This window comes from Aethalodelphis obliquidens, unplaced genomic scaffold (genome assembly GCF_003676395.1).
Source record: "Aethalodelphis obliquidens isolate GAN/ISIS:26980383/991018 unplaced genomic scaffold, ASM367639v1 scaffold4, whole genome shotgun sequence".
Taxonomy (NCBI): Eukaryota; Metazoa; Chordata; class Mammalia; order Artiodactyla; family Delphinidae; genus Aethalodelphis; species Aethalodelphis obliquidens.
Genome location: NW_020837948.1, coordinates 39,896,904 through 39,918,209, shown reverse-complemented (window position 1 = coordinate 39,918,209; position 21,306 = coordinate 39,896,904). Strand labels below are relative to the sequence as shown.

Genomic DNA, 21,306 nt, shown 5'->3' with positions numbered 1-21,306 from the left:
AGTAAGAAAACAGATGCCTAAGGGAGAGACTTGCCCAGGTTGGGCATTGCCAGGTAACATTTTCACACATGTAGCTGTTCAGAAAACCCCTGGTTTATTTTAAATGAGGCACACTGCCTTAGAAAGATGCCATCCTATTTTAGAATTAAAGTCTAGCATACTTAATTCTGTATATACTTGAAAAATAATTTGATTTAATGAATATGTATGACGATTATAATAATTCTTTAGTTATATTACATGAACCCTCTTCCAAGCAAGTGCAAATGCTTTTAAACAAGCCACTTCTAAAAACCATCACACCGCATTGCTCCATTGCATGCAGCAGCAGTCAGAGAAGCTCTGACTTGGCACGTTACTGTATTAACTTAATAGACGGAGTGAATTCTTAGGTCACCTGAGGTGGGCCCCTTGGAGGGCCTTACAAGAGTTTTATTAGGGAACAAAGAGCACATATAAAGGCTTGCTAGTATTTCTACCCTGGTTTCATTCATAATATACATTTACAGCCTCCAGAGCTAATGCTTCCTTCAGAACCAATAATGCTGTATGTTGGAAATCAGTTCAGCAATCACTCAAATTTATCCTGAATGTATAATGCTGACCGTATAACAACAGAAAAATAGTCATGAAGTGCTCTCATGGCATGGTCAGTTATTATAACAATAGCTCAGTGGCTTGACGTTTTCAGCAGTAAAACATCCAGGCATCTGAACTGCAAAAAAAAAAAAAAAAAATCACAGCAATTTTTAGTCATAGCAGCAAAAACGTATCTGTAACTGTAAGATGATTTTTTTTTGCCTGTTAACCTTCCTGCCAAAGCGATTGCTCCCCGGCTGGCTTGTTTGACGATGAAGTGAACAATTTTGGGACATCTAGCAAGTCATTGTGTCTTTGAAACTCTCCAGGGCAGGAGTGGGCAATTATTTTGACTTAAAGCACAACTTAGTATGTTTGGCTGAACTCAAAGAACCCCTTGTGGGGAATGAGCCCTTCTTTGCTGATGTCGGAACACACATATCAGAGCTAACAGCAGTAATAACTCTATGTGTTTACAGGAACCGTGTTTCTGGACTGATTGACTCTGTTCCTCCTACTACTACCGGTCTTGTCTGTAGAGGGCCGTACTCTTCTTGTACCTCAGCCCTTCATCAAGACACTTGGCTCTGTTCACAGTGAGAGGGGACTGCTTGCTGTGTTGTAGACATCTTTTCACTTTCATCGCCTGTTCTCTCACATGTGCCATGATACCCAAGGGCCACAGGGTGAAGTGGAAAGACGCTAGATCTAGAGTCAAGAGGCCCTGATTTCATATCCTCGCATGATAGATGACTGACATATCATTCAACACTTTGTTTCTTGGTGTCTTCACTGAGCGACAGAGAAATGATTACGAGCCCCTACTCTGTAATCAGATTGCCACGGTTACTCTGTGCTTCGGTTGCTTCCTATGGAAAATGATGGTAGCAATAGCTAACACTATAGTGCTTACGTTGTGCTAGGCCATTTCCTAAGTGCTTTACGTGTATATTAACTCATTTAATTCTCATGACAACTCTATGAGGTAGAGTATGATACGACTATTCTTATTTTTCAAATAAGGAAGTTGAGGCACAAGGAAATAAAGTGATTTGTCTAAGCTTGTACAGCTGGTATGAGTCAATGTTGGGATTTAAAGCCAGGTAATCGGGCTCCAGAGCCACTGGAGCCCCACTACCTGCCCTGGAGGTTGTTATGGGGATCAAAGTTTGGCTAGTCTATCTATGAAATAGGTATAATAAGATCACACCTACTGTCTTCACAGGGTGTTCTTTTATCACAGTCACAACAGAGGTGACAGCAAAGTGAGAGGAGCTTAAAGTGCTTTAAAAAAAATAGCACAGCATGACCTTCCCTGCAGTGTTATTAGTAAACAGCTGTCACTTTTGGGTTCCAGAGCTTGCCAGATGATATTATGTGATAGAAAGGTGAATCATTGCATCAGGATTAAGTCACTCAAGAAAGTAAATGCCAGGTGCTCCAAAGTGCAAATATCTGGTATAAGAATCAGATGACTGAAGCCAGGAAAAGGCCAGATGAAGTTTCCCGTAACATGCAGTGAAAAGCGTGTGGCCAGCCTGATGGATTTTAATCTGTGATAAAAATGAGGAGCCTCCTCAGGTATGAAGAGGTGTCAACACCTTTTTCTCTACTAGACATGTCAGAGGTATTTTTGGGCTTACCCTGCGAAAGAGTTTCTGGAGCCTCCAGATGTCCATGTCCCGGTGAAGCAGGAAGTTTCAGCCTGTACCACTCCTCCTGAGCAAACCACAGCCTCCAAGAAGCTGAGGCCGAGGATCTCTCATTAAAGGGCATGGTCGGGGCTTCCCTGATGGCGCAGTGGTTGAGAGTCCGCCTGCCGATGCAGGGGACACGGGTTCGTGCCCCGGTCTGGGAAGATCCCACGTGCGGCAGAGCGGCTGGGCCCGTGAGCCATGGCCGCTGGGCCTGCGCATCCGGAGCCTGTGCTCCGCAACGGGAGAGGCCACAACAGTGAGAGGCCTGCGTACCGCAAAAAAAAAAAAAAAAAAAAAAAGGGCATGGTCAGTTTTGAGAAGGCTTTTGTCTCATCACCTGACCCCCTGAGCTTGGGGCTCCCAGATTAAATCAGACTTGAAGGAAGAAAAAATCAAATTTACATCAAAACCAAACCAAACCTGAATGTAGGCTAAATTCAAGACAGAGGAAGAACCACAAGCGTTTCGTTTGCTGCTCCCATCCCTTGCTGCATGTTTCTCCTAGTTATGCAATTGGACAGTCCCCTGGCCCCCAAAAGCCTCTATTTAAACTAATATTATAGGATTGCACAATGGCTCAGGTGGCCATACTTCTTTTGAACACTTTCTCTTTAAGTCTAAGGGAATCCTGAAAGTTGGTTTTTGCTGTGTAAGATTTAATATGGGGAGTGGCAAACTGGCATCCCGCAGGCTGAATCTGACCTTCCCTTTCCCCCGCCCAGGGAAGTTTAGTATTTTGAAAGAACCGAATTAGTCATCACCAGGATTTAAAAGGCAGATGAGTTCAGTAAAAATCTAGATTTATGACCTTGGAGGAATTGGAAGACTTGGCGACAGTAGGCCCTCATCCCTACATGGCCACAACGAACTAAAGGTGAGAGGTCACAACCTGCTTCTCCAGGTTACCTCCCAGCCTCCCAGCTCAGCTACCTGACCCGCCGTTGTATACACAGAGTCCCACCTCAGCATTAGTGCGTTTGGGGCCAGATAATTCTCTGTGCTGGGGGCTGTGTATCATCAGATGTTTAACTGCAGTCCCACCCTCTACCCACTAGATGCCAGTAGCGTCCCCCATCCCTCACCCTTACGGCCCACCTCACCCCAGTGGAGACAACCAAAAATGTCCCCAGACATTGTCAAATGTTTCCTCGAGCAGGGGGTGCCAGGGGCTTCAGTTGGTAACAGACCATTACATTAGCATCTGTAAACTAATGAAATAATATTGTAAATTCTTACACATTAGCATTTTTCCTTTCTTGTGCTCAAAGTGTCACACTGGGGAGTAACTGGCAAAGACCGCCTAGGCCTTGTGATTGTTTTGAAATTCCTGATTAGGCTGGAACATTCTTCCCTTCCAAATGAGATTTCTTATAATCTCAGTCCAAGATTATTGGACCATAAATTGACACTAGAAGGAATTTTAAAGATCACAATGTCTTCGTTTTACAGGTAAGAATAGTGAGTCCCAAGGAGGAGAATTGCCCAGGTCACACAACTGGTTAATGGCTTGAACTAGAACCTAGATCCAAATTCCTAGCTTACTATTTTCTGCACAACATCAAACACTTGAGCCATAAAGAAAAATCTAAGCATGATATACAAATGTCCCAATGACTATATTTAACGCAATTGTGGCTGCTCTTCTAGTTGATTTCAAGTCAATTATAATTATTTCTGCATACTGCCGTGATATGATATCTCACCTCTCCAAATAAACTGCCAAAATTTCATTTTCTTAGCTTGGGGACCTGAAAGAATGGGCTCCCTTTGGAGTGCAGGCCCCTTAAGGGGGAGTCAGAGGGGAGCTTTCTGCCCTACTTTATTTGGGTGTCTGCTCTTGGAATTTATATCACCACTCAAAGCATGCCCCAGTGCTCTGCTTGGAAAGCAAGGGTGCAAGTAGGACTTTGGGGTTGGGAATTGTGATTCTTCAGTGGCATTTGGGGAGGCCCCTTGTGGACCCTGAGAGTGCTACAGAGGTGGGCAGGCTGTGTGATGAGTCTGGGAGAGGAGGCAGCCTTGCAGGTGGTACCAGAAACTCCCGTGGTCATTTGCAGGGATATAAGCAGTCAGCTTCATGCACCACAGACTGCCCCTCCTCCCTCTCAGCCCTAGCCCCAGCCCTTCTCTGCACACACATGCTTTGCAAGGTGCCTGGTGCCACGTAATTCATTTCCCCTAAGAAAACTGGCCTTGGTATTCATCCTTACCAAGTTCTACTGGTGCCCCGGTGCTTTCGGGAAAGAGCAAAGGTGCCATTGGAGACCCTTGGGAAGGGTCTGGCATTGAGACGTTTCATTCCTTCCCATCTGCCCAAATGTGCAGCGGCCTCCAGCATGGGTGGGAGCAAGGGGAGGGCAATGCTTTTGGTTCACAGCAGGCAGGGACTTTGAAAAATTCTTCACTGTTTGGCTCCTTCATTTGTCTCAGTGGCTTTCTTCCATGCTGCTGCTTCTGATATCTTTACATCCTACTTCTAAAAACCTTCATGTTGCCTCAAACTATCAAGACTCACAAATTTTGTAGAAAGTGTCTCTCTGCCCAGCTCACTAGTACATGGATGACATCCGACACCAGAGTTGACTTCCTTCCTCACCTTTAGTTGTGCTCCCCAAGCACGGTGGGTTTCCAAGGAGCAAGGAGCTCTCAGCTTCCTTCTGCCATTATGTTTCCCATGTGTCGTTTTGTTTTGGGTGTATGCATGCTGGTGTCAGGACTCTGACCAGCCACTCCCTTCCACCTTTTGCTTTTTGGTCTGAGGAAAATTTGACTTTTACAGTTAATGGTTCTCCTCCGGCTCCCTGCACTGACCCTTCCTTGGACCCAGTCCAAGTTGAATAAGCAAACTTCAGCTCAGAAACTTCCAAGGATGTTCAGGAATTGGAGGATTTTGGAAAAGTGGGAGGAATACTGATGTCCAGAGAGGCAGGCAGCTGTCTGTTTTCTCGCTCCCTCTGCATGCATGAGATGTTTTATACCTATCTTCAAACAAGTGTTCACTTAACCAAGGAGTATCTGATTAGCAAAGACTTTCAAGTGGAATAAGTTCCTGGATTGTTAAGCTTTGGTTTCCAGAGAGCCTTGTCACTGAGGGGATTGAACTTTGAGCTGAATGCTTTATGTTGTTTCTTATAACAAGGGGTGTTTTGTTGATAGTTGTAGCTAGACCTCATACAACAGTAAATAATCTGCTTACAAGTATCAGGAGCTGCAAAGAGAAATAAACCATAGTCCCACACTTCATTTCTCATTTTTGTTTGCAGACACATGACAAGAAGATGGGACTATTCCTTTTACATTTTTCTTCTCGATTTTTTTCTTTTTTCTTTAACATCTGGGTCTTCATTGCCTCTTGGTGCCTGTTTAACACCCACAGCCAACAATTACCAATCCTGGTTCTAGCCTGAGTGTTCATTATTTTAGCTTTTCTGGTTGTCATTGTTAAGCAACTACTTATAATTCCAATTTCAGAGCTGCAAGGAACTGTAGAGGTCATAGAGTTCAATCATTCCCTTTGACCTGTGAAGAAATTGAGGCCTTAACGTGAAGTGCTTTGTTTCAGTTTATACAGCTGACCTCTAGCAGAGGTGGGAGTAGAACCAGACCCTCACTCTAGACCAGGTGCTATTTTCATGTAGGGTATGGTTCCCCCTTTCCTTTTGCTTTTTTCTGGCACCCTTTCTTTGGGCTCTCTAGAACATAAAATTATCAGATATAAAATTATAAGCCATAAAGTTCCAAGAAGCCCTGTTTAATCTGAGTTTTATTGTTTAGCAGACGGCAGCAGATACTAACCCTGGCTGCCTCAGACGATAGCCCATATCTTATTGATGGAAATTCTCTAATTCAGTTCCTAGGATCCTCATCCTTTCCAGCTGGTTATTAATTATCAGGCAATATCCTCTTGAGCTGTCTCTACTTCTTAATTACCTTATTAATCGTATTCACATAAATTGATCTCTCTGACATTCTAAGTGTGACTCACTGAGGAAATAAGTCTAATAGTCACAAGAGACTCTGACAACCTCACAACCTTAACTTATTATTTCTATTATGCAGACTGATATCACTAGAAGCCAGAAGAGACCGCTTTGCTGAACAGGCCTTTATCCTAATCATAATTAGAATGTCCTTTAACAATTCTCCCTTGCACACCTTTCTTGCTTACTCAGATACACATGAGACTTACCAGTTCATTTCCACCCTGCCTGCACTCTTTAATCTTTAACATAGAAGGAATTTCCTCCCTCATATTACCTTGTGGTAATCCTTTATTTGCAATTCAAGGCAATTATAGGAGAGTAAACGTGAATATATTTTAGTTCTTGGGTTTTTACTGTAACACTGCACCCTAAGGGCCTGATGCCCAATTAAACATTTAAAAACAATTTTTAAGTCAAGTTTTTATATACAAAGATAGTTTCTTAAGTGTGTGCTATTAGAGAACTCATTTTTTTCCTTCCTGATATGGTACATTACTGTTAACCCCACATTTTTGCCCAGGTGCCACTTAACTTTTATGAAAGGACAAGAGTAAACAGGTCTTTATGTAAAAGTTGGTCCTTGTTCCATACAATCCTTTGGGTATTTGTATTAGAAATGGTTGATTGGCAGGAGTTAGAACTGAAGACTAGAATCTCTATGAAAAAAATATATGAAAAGGAGTTAGAGAATTCCTAAGCATGTTTATTTGCATTGGGGGGAAAGTCATCTCCAAACAATTAGAAAGAAGGGAATAATATAAATTCTAAATGCCAGTATTTTTCATGGTGAGAAAAATGTGTCACCTGGATGCCACCAATGGGCAGATTTTATTTTGGCCAGGGATTCAAGGATCCAATTTGATGATCTACGTGACTGAGTCTCTTCACGTGTCTGCGCACCCTCAGAACATTCACCAGAGGTTCTACAGATACCACTATCTCAAACTACTCCCTACTGAACCCCTCATCTTTTCACTGCCTTGCCCATTCACTCATCCAACCCAAACCCGGAACTTGGATGTCCTCTTCCTGATTCTTCCCCTCTCCCGATCACCTGCCAAACCCCTTCTTCCGATCAGTGATTTAGTTCAGTTCTGTTGATTTGGCTTCCTTATTACTTCTCCTCCGTGACTGGTTCCTTCTAGTGCTGCTGCCCCAGCTCAGCTCCTTGTCCTCTCTTTCTCAATCTGTTGCAATAATCTCTCTTCTAACTTCAGTGGCACCTCATCTCCCATTGGATGACTGACTTACAAGGCTTTCCATGACCAGCCTCACTAGTCTTCTATCTCTACTGCCTTTTCCCTCATCCAACACTTCAGCCATGTTGAACTAGTCACATGTCCCCAAACCTCCCATGTGATTTTATATCCCATCCCTTTAAATGTTCTCTTCCTCTTTTCTTGGAGTGTCATTCTCACAAAATTTTATCTGTCAAACTCCTACTTATACTTTAAGACCCAGTCCAAGCATCTTTTTCTGGAAAGCCAGACTGGGACCCCAAACAAAGTTGGTCATTCTTTTCTTTGTGCCCCCTCTTTAATTTGTACATACTTATTAGCTGTATTGCAATCATTTGTGTGCCTGTATTTCCTTTTAGAATGCAAGTTCCTCAGAGGCAGGAAGTATGCCTTTTCTTTTCTTTTTTCATCTTCAACTTCTAGTGCATTATGTAGCACACAGTAGATTCCCAGTGAATATAACTTGACTGAATGGAAGAGTCTATGATCTCTTGAGATTCCTTCAAGTTCCACTCATATTATTCATGATTTTATACTTATTTTTGGTTTCAACATTGATTCAAATGCTAGGGGCCAATTTGTTGCCCAACTGTTGTTTTTTTTTTTTTGCTTGCTTACAAGGCTGCTCTTTCTCTGGAACAGTTGAGGATGGGGTGGAGGAGAAGCAGTCATCTTGTGCAATGAAAATGGTAGAGTGTACCCTCTGTTGCAATGTACCCTCTGTATAATGGGCAATGGGATGGCTTTGGAATAAAACTGACCTCAGTTTAAATTTCAGTTTTGCCCCTTATTCCATGTGTGACTTTGGACAAGGTTAATTGACTTCTCTGAGCTTCAAATTTGTGATCTGTAAGATGATAATGATAATAACACCTGCTTTCCAAATTTGTTTTGAAGGTGAAATGAGGTAATATGTATATAGCACTTATAATAGTCCTTGGCATGTAATAAATTCTCAATAAATGACATTTGTCATCATTATCATCACCTTTATTGTAAAGTCTCTATAGAACATAGGCAGGGGGAAGTGTGGTACTTCCTTCTGGTTGCCAAGGGACTCCTTCCTCAAAGATAAGTGCACTACCAGGATCTTCATCAAAACCATAGAGTACAGAGATAGTTGAGAAACAGTTAGTTCTAAGAATGGTAGCTGACTAGTGCCATTCTTTGCATAGGGGAGATGTTAGTTAATTCATTATGTACAAAGGGTACCTTTAGGTGTTAATCCTCTCCCTTTGATAAAGGCATGTGATGCCCACACACTGGCCTAAACTCGGTGGGATATTGGGCTGGGAATGTATTTTTAGAATCAGTAATGAAGTTTTCAAGACACTCAAGAATATCTTGGGTTAGCCAAAATAAAAGATAAAGTCTTCTTTATATACACTCTTTTAACTGTTTTGTGCCTGTAATGTAGAGGAAACAATTTTGTAGTAAAAAAAATCATTGGACTAGAAGTTGAAAGACCAATTCAATGATTTACTCTGGGAATAACTTAGGGTGGTTACTTACATAGGCACTGAGAGCTTCCATATCTCTATAGTGAGGTTAAGACCCATCCTGTTGATCTCACCAATTCTTGAGAGTTTGAAATCACATCATGTATTTGAAAGTGTTTTATAATTTATAATAAGTGATATACAAATCCTAGTTGTTTTGATGATCATTCTGCTTTACTGCCAGCCTGCTTCCTTCACCAGATGATACTAATCGGCCCAGATGTCTAACAGCAATACAGCTGGTTCAAAAATGAGGAAATGAGTGGCTTTAGTTAAAATTGCCCAACTTTTGTCTCTTCTTTTTCTGTCTTCTGTTCTTGTGCTGTGGGGTTTCCCTTGGTCTTTTCATTGACTATTGAAGATTTATTCCCGTGATCCCAGTTACTATTTCTAACCGCTTTTCTGAAAAATGTTAAAAGCTCAAAGCATCTGTCAGCTCTACCAAGCTACCAGACCACAGGGAATACCCCAGAAGGCCCAGCTGATTCTTCTAAATGTGCTGAATGGAGTTATCTTTTCATTTGTTTTTGCAGGTTGGAAACATGATTGAATTTAGCTATTATTTCCTTTTTTGGATGTGAGCTAGCTGCTTTACAAAACTGAGTATTTACTACTAACCCATTGCTGGGACAAAAGTTACATCACCTCCAACAGTGTTTCAAACCCTCTGACTTAAGACTAAAGTTAGGTCTTAGCTACTCCTAGAAAATATCTGGCCCTTTATTTCAGCCAAACTGTTCTATACTCACTAACTTCCAAACATGCCATTTCCTGCTTCTTTATTTTTGTTTGTCTTGGCTCTCCACTTGGTACCCCCTACATTTCCTCTCCCACCATGGAAAAGTGAAACTAAACAAGAAGCCATCAATTAAAGCTCTGCCTCATCAATGTTTCTTGACTCCTCCAGCTCCCATTTGTATTTCTCTTTCCCCCATACTATTCATTGGTCCTAGTATACATTTTAGAAATTATTGCTAAAAGTCCTATCTATATCTCATTTGATAACTTTTAAAATAATTTTATGGGGCTTCCCTGGTGGCGCAGTGGTTGAGAGTCCACCTGCCGATTCAGGGGACATGGGTTCGTGCCCCGGTCTGGGAAGATCCCACGTGCCGCGGAGCGGCTGGGCCCGTGAGCCATGGCCACTGAGCCTGTGCGTCCGGAGCCTGTGCTCCGCAACGGGAGAGGCCACAACAGTGAGACACCCGCTTACGGCAAAATAATAATAATAATAATAATTTTATAAGTTCTTTTTCTCCAACCTGCATGGCAAGAGTCGTTATCTTAAATTTTCTTTCTTGGTACAGAATTCTAGCTGGACTTGTAATTATTATACAGGTTTATTATCATTACTACTTACCATATACTATTATTATTATTAATATCTGTAGATTCACTGATAATAACTGAGGATCTAGTGGAGACTATATATATGCATATGCATATGCATATACATATACATATGTGGGGCTGCAACTGGCTTCACTACTGCATTAGGGAGAGAAATGCTCAGAAAACAATGTTACAATGTGTGTGTGTTTAAATTGGTGAAGGTTGTGAATTTAAAAATTGTGTGCATGTCAGCATATTATCTGTTTCAATATTTTGACTCAACCACAAAGCTCACTCTTTAATATTAGAGAGTTCAACTTATTATGGAACTGAAGCTGTCCCTTTCTGGATCCCTCAGGAAAAAGCTGAACAAACAGATGGACCTTCCTCGGAATGTCAACCAACAAGAGCCCTGCTCCTGCTGACAGAGGTTGTAAATTTTACTGACGACCTCTCTAGAATGTCATCTCCACTGCCCAGTTTCCCTGGGAAGCTGCAGCTAGAAATAACAAAGCCAAAGTCTATCTTTGTTGCCTTTCTTTAGGAGGCCCAATAACCCGTAACACTAGCACCATAAGTTGAGCACTACTCTTCATGCTCCTAAAATTTTCTCCTCCTAACATAGTTTCAGTGGTTACTGTCATGATCTAACCATTTCAGCTACATTAATCTACACAAAGCTTCTGCACAGCAATGAAAACCATCAACAAAATGAAAAGGCAACCTACAGAATGGAAGAAAATATTTGCAAATTATATATCTGATAAGGAGTTAATATCTAAAATATATACATAAGGTGTGTAAATATACAAAGAACTCATATAACTCAGTAACAACAACAACAAAAAAACCCCAACACTCCAATTAAAAAAAACTTATAGGGGCTTCCCTGGTGGCGCAGTGGTTGAGAGTCCGCCTGCCGATGCAGGGGACGTGGGTTCGTGCCCCGGTCTGAGAGGATCCCACATGCCGCGGAGCGGCTGGGCCCGTAAGCCATGGCCGCTGAGCCTGTGCATCCGGAGCCTGTGCTCCGCAATGGGAGAAGCCACAACAGTGAGAGGCCCGCGTACAGCAAAAAAATAAATAAGTAAAAATAAGAAATAAAAATAAAAAGACGAGATGACAAGTGTTGGTAAGAATGTGGAGAAAAGAGAATCTTTGTGCACTGTTGGTGGCAATGTAAACTGCTGCAGCCACTATGGAAAACAGTATGGAGGTTCCTCAAAAAATTAAAAATGATCTAGTAATTCCACTTCTGGTTGTTTATCTGAAGAAAATGAAAGCACTGTCTTGAAAAGATATCTGCATCTCTGTGTTCATGGCAGCACTATTTACAATAGCCAAGACATGGAAACAGCCTAAGTTTCCATCAAGGGATGAATGGATAAAGAAGATGTGGTGTATATGTACAATGGAATATTATTCAGCCATAAAAAGCGGAAAATCCTGCCATTTGCAAGAGCAATGAATGGACCTTGAGGACATTATGCTAAGTGAAATAAATCAGAGAAAGACAAATACTGTATGATCTCACTTATATGCAGAATCTAAAACATCAGACTTATAGATACAGCAAGTAGATCGATTGTTGCCAGAGGCAGGGAGAGGCGGTTGAGGGAAGTGGATGAAGGTGGTCAAAAGGTACAAACTTCCAGCTGTAAGATGAAGAAGTTCTGGAGACATAGTGTTCAACATGGTGACTGTACTTAACAGTAATGTGTTGTATATTTGAAAGTTGCTAAGAGAGTATATCTTAAAAGTTATCATCACAAGAAAAAATTATAACTATGTAAGGTGATGGATGTTTTTATTGTGGTAATCATTTCATAATATATATGTATGTAAACTCATTATGTTGTACGCCTTAAACTTATACAATGCTATGTGTCAGTTATATCTCAATAAAACTGGGGAAAAAAGAGGTAGCCAATGATTTAAATTTGTTGTTTGAAAAATGATCTTTTATTTTTTTTAATTTTAAATTTTAATTTTTTTCATCTCGAATTATTTTATTTTCTTGCTGTTAGTAAAATATCAGTTCATGGTACATTAATTGAGCACCTACTAAATGCAAGATGTTTCATTGAAAGAACATTAGATTTGAAGTCAAAGACAAAACCCTTAAAGCTGCCACATTAATTTTGTTTTCTTGAGAAAATCTATTCATATTGTTTGTTTCCTCATGTATATAATGTACATAGTTTTAATTCTTAACCCTGTTATCAACGTCATTGAAAATAATGTGTATCAACACACTAGTAAAACATAAGTTGTTAGTTATGTTGCTAGCTCATTCAAGGTAAATTCAAATTACAAGCATGGCATACTGGGACCTCTATTATCTAATACTAAAAAATGTTTTAAACACCATCATTACCCAAATTCCCGTCTCTATCTGTTACTCTAGTTATAACAAAATGCTTTCAGTAGCTTCAATATACTTACATTTTGTTTTATTTTTTTCTTCTTTTTATTCTAATTAATTTTTTTATTGGAGTATAGTTGATTTACAATGCTGTGTTAGTTTCTGCTGTACAGCAAAGTGAGTCAGTTATACATACACATATATCCACTCTTTTTTATACTCTATTCCCATATAGGTCATCATCACAGAGTATTGAATAGAGTTCCCTGTGATATTCAGTAGGTTCTTATTAGGGAAAATGATCTTTTAAATTGGTAAATTCTCTAAGAAAAACTGGGAACTTTGAGTTGCAGAATAATTTAAAAAAAATTTATAAAGCTAATCAAATCAGAGTTTCCCTTGGGTTTGACCTTCCTTAGTCTCACACCCCTGGATGAGATCCACTAGAGAGGAACTACTAGACTCGATCCTTGTGAGAGGCTGAGCAGCCCAGCTGAATGCTTCTTCCATCCATTTCCTAAACTCATAGGAAACTTTAAACTTTAACATTTAAACTCTAGTAGCTGTCCAACTTCCTTGGCATAAAATAGCCTTATGCCATTCAATTAATATTGAAAAGTATTAATTCTAGAAAAATTAATAATATAAGAAGATTAGAAATAACCTAAGTATACAGCAGTTGGGAATTGGTTAAATTATGGTATATCCAGGCTGTTGAATACCGTGATTATATGCACAAAAGATTATTTTTTTAAAAATAGAACAATTTCAGAGATGATGGTGATAATTCAGAAGGCTTTCTTTGTTAGCAAATAACTCCTGAGGTGTTAGCTATTCCCCACTCATGGAAGAATTTCTGCCTTCCTTTAAGATTAATCCCAAGAAATCCTGCAAGTGTTTATAATCCAACAACCTGTGCTTTGTAGACAATAGGCTCTGCAAGGAGATTTGTTAAGTTGAATACCGTGAGACATGTTAACTCTGTTTCTGGGTTGGCTTAGGAGATATCTTGGAATTTGAACATTTCTTTCTTTTTAAAACATTGTTACGATCATTAAGAATGGACCAACTTGATTTCACAGTGAATTAACCATCTCTTGTCTTTTTCTCCAAAGTCTTAATTATTTCTGCCAGTGAAGGATGAGTCAGGAACACCTTGTTAACGCCAAATTGGCTAGAATATCCTGCTTTGGAGGTATTCTGTATACTAGGTTGAATCATATGACATTGCCAGTATTTGACCAGCTTTTATTTTCAAAGATAGTAGTTTATATGGTTTAACCTAAGACATCTTTTCTTCCTATGTCTGGTAAGAGATAGCCTAGCCTTCAGAGGTGTACACAAACGAGACACTTCTGCTGGCCTCCTCCCTGTCTCATCTCTGTGCCAACAAGGAAGTGGAGGGGAGGGATAATGCCAGATTGTCTCTCCACTTAGCTTATTAAGTACAGGGTGAATGTGGTGGTGTCTCCAAGGGGCTTCACTTTTTAGACAAATGTGCCAGTTTGGGGTTTTTAATTACTATATCTTTTTGATAGCTCATTATTTTATTATTGCTTCTTCTCACCTCTGTCCTCCCCAATTCCCATTCAGATTATTGGCCTCTGTAGTTTTAGAAGGTGATCTAAAATATGTTTGTAAGAAGCCTCTAGCCATCAGCATATGGCTTCAGTCATTCTGAAGCTTCGTTTGATAGTGTCATGAAGGATTTTCCTTTCAGTCAAAGCTAATGGAAATAATACATGATAGGAATTGTGCAAATCTAGTTTCTGAATGTCCAAAAATTCTTTTATGAATTAATGACGTAAAATGTAGTACACTTTGTATTCTGCACACAGGATTCCCTTCTTTCGAGGAGATAGCCCATTATTTATGGGTATGTGGACCCTGGAGTGACTTTGGCAAAAGGTGAACAACCCATAGGTGCTCAGCATTGGTAGCAGCATAAGGAAAACAATAACTTCTGTGCCTGTCTTCTGTCACTCTGATCCATGCCTGTTTACTGCTTCCTCTGATTCTCTGCCTATTGCAGTAATAAAATACAAGACCAGGAAGTGACCATAAAAGTCATCTAGGACAATGGTTGTTAACAACCGTTTTTATCCAGATAAAAATTATGGATTCTTTACCCAGAAAAGTGAAATTATATATTCACTCCAATGTTGTGCTTACATAATCTATGAACTCCAGGCTAAGAATCCATGACTTAGGAGTCCTACCACTATATTTACATGTCGGAAAACTGAGCACCAGGTAGATGCAGTGACTTTCCCCAGAATAGAAGACTTTCAGACATAAATTGGAGAGAGACTCGAACTCAGTTCTACTTTCTCCACTTCTCGTTCTCTTCTCTTTCTTTGAGTGTCAGGTTATATGTCTAATTCTCCTTCCCTTCCTTACACGCAGAACCTCATAAAAGCAAACTGTAGGAGGAGGTAGGAAAATTTGACAGAAGGGGGGTTTTGTGGGATCTCCCACTTCTAAACCAGGAAGATACAGGCAGAGACTACACCAAAAGCATTAATGAGGGCTTCCCTGGTGGCGCAGTGGTTGAGAGTCCGCCTGCCGATGCAGGGGACACGGGTTCGTGCCCCAGTCCGGGAAGATCCCACGTGCCGCGGAGCGGCTGGGCCCGTGAGCCATGGCCGCTGAGCCTGCGCGTCCGGAGCCTGTGCTCCGCAACGGGAGAGGCCACAACAGTGAGAGTCCCGCGTACCGCAAAAAAAAAAAAAAAAAAAAAAAAAAAAAGCATTAATGAACTTGGTCAATTCGTTGAAAAAATTTCAGTTCTTTTAGCCAAAGTATCAAATCATTCATGTTTTTATTTTTCAACTGGATCAATCAACTTGTGCTCTATTGTTGCTTATTCTCCTTATTTCTATACATTCACCAGCACTAAAATGGTTCTAACTCTTCTTGCTTTTATTTATCTTCTTCTGAAAGAAACTAGCTGAAACAAAGGTCAGAGTTTAAGGAAATTACTTCATTGACAACATTCAATATTTACATTTCAACTTTATTCTGGCCCTGAACCAAGTTACTATCTCCACCTGGTGGGTATGTTGACAGAAGTGTCACTGATTTGGAAGGCTTTTCAATGCAGAGGTTACTATGGATTAAATCCTCATCTAACTGGTTTTGCTTTTACATCCTTAAATGATGAAAAGATGACAAGGAAAGATGGGGGTATAACCATTCATGAGCCAACGTTTGTCTTATATCACATGTGAAAATTAATGTGACCTTCCTATTTGGCATTCAACATATCATTGGAAGAAGATGGAACAGTTACTCCTCATACTTTGCTATTTCTTTTGAAGGAGGCCTTTGTTTGGAACCAGAAGCCCTTCGTGGCTCTCCTATCACTGGCTCTGTAAGTGGTTTGGGATAATGGAGGCCCCAGAGTCCCCCTTCTGTAATATGGGAAAATAAAATGTTCCTATCAGGAAAGTTTAAACAGGAGATCAATGAAGAGCCCCCCACAAACAAACAAATCAAAACAAAAACAAACCTCCAGGGTATCCACACAGAGTAGGAGAATTCATGCCATAATAATATGCTGCTTCAAACCTTGCATTTCTCTGTCACTCTTACAGAGAGACACAGCTGACTGCAGCTAATGTTGCTTCTTGTTTGGGAAGATCCTGGGCAGTGTTTCCCAGATTTGGGGCTGTTGTATAACACCTTCATTATTTTTGTCAGGATAATTTTCTCTAAGTTGACTCAGACCTTTTTTTTTTTGAGTAAATTTTTCCCTCATAAACAGAAAATTTAGTATTGCTTATTATAACTAATGGGTGACTGTAAGGATAGACATATGACTATTAAAGTAAAAATCACTGTGTACCCTTAAAATCATTTTGCACACAGAGCATGCTTGCTCTCCCTCGAGATACCCTGGTCTTGGAGATCCTAGAAACTGAGGTGTAGGTGCCAGCTTCGGGATGGAGCAATGGCAGGGAACTCTAGGGATGACAGTACTGGAGTGGTTTTATTTCCAGCTGCAAATCAGGGAGAGGGTAATAAAAACAAACCTGTCTGGCTCACACAGCAACCTGACATAGTCTTTGCTGGCCCTGCCCAGCCTTTCTCCCTCCCCACCTAGCTTGGTCTCCAGGCTTGGGCCCCATCTATGCCTCGGGCTTCAGTCGAGCCGCGTGGTTTGCTTTTGGCCACCAGCACTCACAGTGTAGGTTTCTGCTTTGGTCCTTGTTGTTTGGCCTTTCTCTCCTGCAGGACATGGGGTTTGGGGTTATAATTTTATAGGGAAGGCCCTAGTCTTTTTATAGCTTCTCTCCTTGCCATTCCTTGACTCCATTAATATCCCATCAGCGAAGTGAAGAGTGCTGCTCTCCCTTCATCCTTTCTCAGCGTGGAGCGTGACCCAGTTAACTTGAGGCAGGAGTGCAGGGCTCCTCTGCCTCTGTCAGCACTTCCGGGACTCAGCGTGTGCCTGACTTAGAGTGACCTGGACAGTGTGTTCTTGGTAGGGATGTTAACACAGGGCGGCTTTTTCTGTTCGCTGCACAGTCAGTTGAGGAGCTGTGTGTTTGGAAAAGGAGCTTGGAAAAAGAAAAACCAGAATGAGCAGGCTTTTCCTGTTGATTTATACTCCCTAGGTGTGTGGGCAAGCCCCAGCGCTGCACAGAGGCCTCAGTGCCCTTCTGTGTGAGGAAGGGAGGTGAAAGGAACGGGAACCTGAGGGCCTTCTCGGCGCGGTGATGCTGCAGTCCCCTCCCTACCTTCCTGCCCAGCAGGCATCTGAGACCAGCAGCGGCTGGTGCTGGCCAGGGTGGCCTCCTGCTGTCAGGTGAGGCCAGAAACTAGGCCCAAAGCTGAGGTGCCTTTGTCCTGCTGCTGGAGGGCAGCCGTGGGAAGGAAGCTGGACAGCCCAAGCTGCTGTCACCTTTCGTGGTGAGACCTGACGTCAGGACAGCCTCCGTGTGGTGGAACAGTGGTGGGTGAGAGGGTGCACACAGCACAGTGGTCACCCGAGGTGGGTGCTGGAAAGGGCAGCTGCTCTAACTGAGGACAGGATGAATGAGAGTAAATAGGCTGAAGCACTGCAATGCTGTGTGGCCTTAGATACAACCCTTAGCCTCTCTGAGTTCTGTTTATTCTCATCTGTAAAATATATGTATGCAAGAGATGTAGCAGAGCCTCGACTAGAGAGTTGAGCAGGTGTCTTTCAATATCAACATTCTTTGATTCCACAAGTCTAAAGACTCCTATATTTTAAAAATGATTTTATGTGTCTCAGACCCCAATTCAACATCCATTCCATATTCTCCTCACTTTTAGCATACTTTCTATCTGTTTTGTCAAGAAAATAGTGGTGTATTGGGGATGAAGTTTCTCTATGATACTCAGGTGCAAGAATTGTCATATTACACTTTTTTAAAAATTCAAGTTCAAAATTCTCCCCCAAGAGTGGCGACTCTCAGTAGCAGTCGTGATTGGAGCTCCTGCCCTCTAGCAGCTGTCAGGCATCCCTGGAGGACTGCTCAGCCCAGAAAATTTGGGGAGAGATCTTCCTTTTCCAGCCTATCATGGTCCCTGCTTACTGTTTATTATCTGGGCCGGAATGGTCCACTGTAAGGCTGGAGGTTCCGTTCCCCAAGCCCACTCACCTCGCTCCACCCGTGCCCAACTCAGGCAAGGTGGCCAGGTTCTCATGACTGGGGAATTCAGGACACCTCACAGCTATATGCCATCTCTTCAGAGAGCCTGCCATCTTAAAGGAACGGCTTTAAGCAACTACCTAGCTTTCAGCCCTATACACAACTTGCTACCCCTGGCCCCTTTCTCCAATCCAGGGAAGTCACCTCCAGGGTCTCACACTTACCTTCTTCAACTTCAGTACCAGCTCTATCTTCTCTTACCTCAGGTATGAACCCAGTCATACGGTAGGCAGTTTAATGACCATTTGGAGAATCCCAATTAAAGAGACACTTTAAAGAAAAGGCTGGGAGGGAGTTGCCATTCTCGTATCCCAGAAAGTTGCTTTCAGCCCCAGAAGCATAAAGGTCACTCCAGTGCTTCGAGGCAGGACCTGGAAATGCAGCACAAAGGCTGACTTGTTCATTCGCTAGAGACTACTAAAATAATAAGAGCAGTATCAAAAGTGATATCTCAATAGATTTTCCTGCTACGGAAGCAGCCGAGCATGAATTCTCTCAATCTCTGCATCCTCCACACCCAGAAACTGAGCTGCACTCACACCCCTCGTGATCTTTCTCCAGTTTCATAAGATGTGATGCCCCCTTTCATTCTGGGCCCACTCAGTTAGACTTGCCAAGATGAGGCTCCAAAGCCATCCTCCCTCTTGAAACTTCATCTTTTCCTCTTGCAGGTGTGTGTTGCCTTCAGACTATAAGCTTATTAGTTTCCCTCCCATTCATTAAAAAAGAAATCTGTCTTTGGCCTCATATTCCCCGGAAAATGTCCCATGTCCTCTTCTCTCTTATCCAAACTTCTTAAAAGAGTAACCTGTACTCAATGTGACCACCCGGTATACCATTCGTTCACTCTGCGCCCTCTGCAATCTGGCTGTGCTCTTGTTAAGGTCACCAGTATCCTGATTACAAAATCTAATGGATGTTTTCCAATCTTTGTTTTGCTATACATTTCTGGGGCGTTTGGCAATGTGGACCACGTGCACTCCTGCCCCCCCAAAGTAATAGTACATTTCCCAGTTTGTCTCATTCATTTCTATTCCTTCTTAACCGTGGGCTCCTCCCTCTCTACCCACCACTCACATACTTGTGTTCTCCAGGTGTCTGTTTTCAGCTCACTGCTTCTCATTATAGATACTCTTCTTGGGTGAATTTATCTACTCTCAGGAGTTCAACTACCACCTGTATGCTAATGACTCTCTAATTCGATCTCCTACTCAGATTTCTTCCCTAAGCTTCCGACTCACCAATTCCATTACCTGCTAGGTACCTTCGCTTGGATATTCATCAGATATTTCAGATTTGAGTCCTCAAAAACTAAGTAGCACTTCCCTCCAGACTCAGTCTCTCTCTGTTTGTGGTGTCACCTTCTCTTTACCCAGTGATCAAAGTTATAAAATAACAGCCTTGACTTTTCTGTCTTCCTCACCCTCTTCATCCAACTGATCATTACATTCTGATGGTTTCTCCTCCCATGGATTCTTCAAATCCATCCTCTTCCCTCCCATCACTGCTGCCATTGTCAAAAGCATCTTCTCTTCCTGGACTGACAGAGCCTCTAACTGGCCTCCTGGTTTCCAGACTTGCTCCCTTCAGTTGAGCTCTTTCCAGAGCTACCCGAATGATCCACATAAAACACAAAACTGACCCTGTCCCTCTCCGCTAAGCCATTCCATGGCTTCCTGGAATCTACATGAGCAAGTTCAGCTTCCTTTCCTGGCATGCATGGCCCTCTGTGGCTGTCTCTTGCCTAATTCTCAGTCCTTGGCTCCTACCATTTGGATTCCAGCAACACTCAACTGGCAGTAGTTCCTTGTACACATTTCATTCTCCCTCTGTTCCTTGTTTCTGCTTTAAAATTAAATGTCATACTTTAGACTGTCAGGTTGGCATTATAAGGGAAGTTTCAAGTTCATTTGCTATTAAATATTAGAGCCTCTGTGCTTAGGGGCGGAGGAAAGAAGAGAAAAGGCTCATAGCTACAACCTTATTTCAGCCCCTTTCTCCCCCCACACAGACAAAAAGCGTACTGGGCTTGAGATATTTGTGTGTCCTGCTTAATTTAAAGCTGTTAATAAGTATGTCAAACATGTTCGGTTTTCACTCCAGGCTGTTCTTCCAAACCCGCGAAACTCTGTTTGTTACGAAGAGTGCGCTGCCCTCTAGAGGTGGCTTTCAGGGACAGAGCATATCACATCCGCACTTTTAAAGCATTCTGCAGTTTCTCATGAGAAACAAATTTCATAGCAAGACCTTTACTGTTACTGCTATTCGTCCAAAATGTGCTTTCCCAGGTATGATTCTGATTCACAAAATTTTTATTTATTTCCATAATAGTGTTTGGGGAGAAATCACATGATGTACCTCAAAGTGCACTTGATTTGGAGTTAGAGGACTCAAGTTCTGGTTCAAGTTGTTCCACTAATGTCTGCGAACTTAGATCTCTCATCTGTTAATCAAGGGGTGCAAGACCCCATTCAGAAAACTGTGAGTCATCTGAAAGTATATTTTGGCAATAAAACTGGAAACAGAAACATCAGTAAATACTTATTATATATATTTATATAATTATATTTATATATTATATTATATATTATATATATATTATATAATATATATAATATATTATTATTATATACTAAGTATACGCAAGACACTAGGCTAAGAGCTGTTTTGCAGAGGTTTTGTGTTTACATTTGATCTTTAGAAAGTTAAATGAAAAATATTTGAAAAAAAAATTGGAAAACATTCAGGGTTTCAATTTAAATGAATGAGTTTAACCCTGATCCCATTAAAACCTGAAAGTGAAACTGAGCTAAAACAAATGTAAAACTTACCCTGAGGTTTCCAAGAGTCTATTACAGTATGAAAGCAGAAGTGAGTCATACAGCCACACACACACACACACACACACACACACACACACACACACACACAC

General features: G+C 41.5%; 1 long non-coding RNA gene across 2 annotated transcripts in view; it reads left to right on the top strand.

Moving 5' to 3' along the window:
• LOC113617315 (uncharacterized) overlaps nt 1–11,105 on the top strand; it is a 333,278-nt gene extending 322,173 nt beyond the window's left edge. For both annotated transcript variants that reach the window (XR_003431581.1, XR_003431582.1), the window contains exon 4: nt 10,687–11,105. This is a non-coding gene — a long non-coding RNA (uncharacterized LOC113617315). The remainder of the gene's footprint in view (nt 1–10,686) is intronic.
• The last annotated feature ends 10,201 nt before the right edge of the window (nt 11,106–21,306 follow it).